The following is a 3,704-nucleotide window of genomic DNA, read 5'->3' as shown; positions in this document are numbered from 1 at the left end:
AGAGAGAGAGAGAGAGAGAGAGAGAGAGAGAGAGAGAGAGAGAGAGATAAACTCTCCGAATGATTGTAAGAGAAAGAGCTCAATTCACCGAAACTTTCGGGAAGTTAAAATAAAATGAATGTGTGCACGCGCGCTATGCTCACTCGCTCGCATCCGTACCTAAAACAAGTTTGAAATGTTAAATGACACTTTGTACAATTAGTCACAACGGCGCGTTGCCATTTCGAACTGGAAGCGTTTCTGTGTTGCTGTTGCTGTTTTTATATTGACTATCGTATTTAATTTAATGCGGTGCGTCCTTGAACATTACAATCTCGTTTTTTTATAAACTGTAATCGATTCGTTGACGGTGTGCTCTCTTTTATTCATTGTGTGCACTGTTGTGTGTGTACTTTTTTCTGTGAATTGTTAAACGAACAATTGAATCGACACATCTGTTTTTTGTTCCGAATTTCATCGCTTTAATTGCATTGTGTGTGTTGATAAATCTATATATATAAATTGAATGTTCGTCTGTGTGTCTGTCGCGAGTTATCTCTCCTTTTTTAAATTTATTTCTTTGTTATGCTTTCCGTTTGATTTCGCGCGGCCTCACTAAGGATCTTATAAATGCAGTTTTGGTTTTCGAATTGAATTTTTTGGAGTTTGAAGAAAAAATTTTTTTATTATTTTACGATACAATGTACATTAATGTGGATTGATGGCAATGAATATTTAATGTATTGTAAAAGAGATTTGATTTCATTTAAAAATAAATAAATTGAAAAAATTCATAATTCGCATCAGGACAAACCATATACATGAGTGAAATTTGTTTTGAATGAAAGAGACTTAAAATGAGGAGAAGACACACGTAGATTGGCTTAAGATAGAGTAGCTTGGAGAATTGTGTAAGCTTGAAACACTGATTTAAAAACAGACGGACATAGAAAAGTATTAATGGCTTCTAAATGTTTATTGATAATTAAGAGAAAAATTAGAACGTTAAATAAGTTGAACTGAATTTCGCTTTTTCATGTAATGTACTTTACTCATTGATTCGCTTGTTGAATCCAAGCATCAGAATCCCACACACATGCAGACACACACACTCACCCACATAAAGAGAGTCCAAAAATGATGCTCAACGCTGTAAATTCCTCTTTTTTTCTGGAATTGTGGTTTATTTCTCTATTTAATTTGACCCGAATTAATTATTAATGGAACATTTTCATTTCATTTACGATTGGTTTAACTTATTTGCGTTGAGTTTTAAATTGGATTCCATTTACAATTGTATTAATAAACATTTCGCAATTTTCTGGTTCGCCAACAAAGTGCTATTCAGTCCACTTGAGTGATCCACTGGCTCAGTAAGAGTGAGTTCAGGTGGAAAAAATGTTCCATTTTGAATTTATTTTGATAGCTGTTTTAATTGCAAATGAATTTTGTAAGAAGTCACCACATGCTGAACAATAATTCGGTTTGGTTTAATTCTAGCTAAAGCGTTCTTTTTCTGATCTGTCATTAACATTGTTGCAAATGTCGATAAACAAAATTCTATAACCAACTGGAAATTTTCCATTTTCACCGATCTTCCCCAATTATTCATGATTTCATTTTATTTTTTGGTTGTTATTGCGTGTTTTTCTCTGTTTATTATTGTTGTGTGTGATGCTAAAAACATCGAAGCATCCAGAGCGTTCGGTCTCTTTCTTCGCCACATTTTTCGGCAGTTTGATTTTCAAATTAACGTCGTTACTTTCAATCACAATCAATTCATAGATTTAAACAGCAAACCAAAATTTTCCAAGCAAAATTTTGCGAAAGCGATCGAGAACGGTGATGTAGCCGGTGGTTTTCTTCCTTCTTCAAACGACTTTTTCTCATTTACGTGATAAATCATCATCATGTTTTCCTCATGGTCCAATTTTCGGTCGTAAAATTCATGAAATCCCGCGAACAAGCCAAAGAATCAAACGAATTGAATCGTTTTTACCGAAGCGGGTCAAATGTGCGTCATTACAATCCAACGAACACAACCATATGGTATGGTAGCGAGGACATCTACATAAAAACTGCTTCTTTGGATGGTTTTTTTTTTGGTCTTTCTGCTCTCAAATCTCGTTTCACTTCACTTTTGAATAAAAAAAAAACTCTTACGATTTTTACAACACATTAATGATTATCATGGCAGAAAATCAACCTTGTCAATTTGCTAATATCATCTCTCACGTTTCCATTCTGCGCGCAGCACATTAAAATACGCACAAGCATGAACCGATGTGTGTTTTGTATGTATCGCGGTAATAACGGTGCACCGGCCAAAATTCAATGTGTCATGAATTGTTAACGAACACATTGATATAGCGCTCAATCGGTATTCAAAGTTCTCGACATTTCGTGCATACTCTCGTTCGCTTCTTCTTGGATTGTTTATGAATTTTGGACCAAATAGTAAAGCCCATACAAATTATTCAAATGCTATGCTAATTTTGATGATCAACCACAGAAAAATAAACCGGTTGACACGGTGTTTGTGTAAGTTTTTTTTTATCTCTCACTCTATCTAGCTTCTTGTCAATGGAATATAGCGGAAGGAAACAAACAGCAGTGACAATATTCGGCAAAGAAATTGAAAACTGCAGACAAAAATAAACTCGAGACGGAAACCATTAGCATGATAATCATAAAAAAGTGTTTGGCCTTATTTGCAAAATATTCGATGGTTTCTTAATGATTTGACCCCGAGCTTGATATGGTGCGTTTATGTGTGATTAGATTATCTATTATGTGTGATTAGATTATAAGTTGTACGTTTTGCATGCATCCCGAATTAGAAGAGGAAAAGAGAGAGAGAGAGAGAGAGAGAGAGAGAGAGAGACATGCAATTAGGATGAAGAAAATCGTTTATAGCTATTAGTGTCATAGTCGATGAAGTCAGGTATTAACCAATGTTCTCGAGACATTGTCATTAGAGCTGGCATTTAGATGATCGTATTATATACGTATCACAGGTCATTGGTATACAGTTACACGTGACTCTTGTTCACATAAAGTTTCAGCAAGTGCCTCACTCTTTTTCCCTCCGAACTTGTATCTCGCCCTTTTTCTATTGCTCTTTTTCTCTTACTTTATACTTTCCCTCCCTCATCTTCTATAAACCTTTAATAAGTGAAATTTTCCAGGATGAAAATGTCTCGTTCGCTACATGAACGACCATTAAAACTGAACCAATTTTCATGTTTAATCTGAAACATGTACCATAACCGTTCACAAATTGTGTGAATCACAATACCAACCGCTTTCTCAATGATAACACGAAGAGCATCAATAACACAGAAAATCAGCGACAAACACACCTTCAACTGCTGCAAACCACAAACTGTGATTTTTCCACTTTTACTCTCGTGTCATTCTCTTCCTTATCATTTGATTCCATGAATCAGAAGACAAAGCAAATTAACAAGTATGAAAAAAAAAATGGACAAGTTTACAAAAACACACATGCATCCATCGGTGAATAATCTCCCGTACACTGTCTCATTCCCTCTCCCACAAGCTAAAAAAAAGCATCGAGAGATAATCGATGGTCGCACGGCATAGTGAATGTGTGAACATATCACACAAACACACACAGAGAGAGACAGAGACAGACACGGCCAGGTAAATGAAGTTGCTAAACGTCTCTAGAAGAGAGACATCAAGGTATAATAGGTTTGAGA

This window comes from Sitodiplosis mosellana, unplaced genomic scaffold, assembly GCF_009176505.1.
Source record: "Sitodiplosis mosellana isolate CC-2019 unplaced genomic scaffold, AAFC_SMos_1.0 Smas_scaffold_6191, whole genome shotgun sequence".
In the NCBI taxonomy this organism is placed as follows: domain Eukaryota; kingdom Metazoa; phylum Arthropoda; class Insecta; order Diptera; family Cecidomyiidae; genus Sitodiplosis; species Sitodiplosis mosellana.
This window is presented reverse-complemented; position numbering follows the sequence as displayed.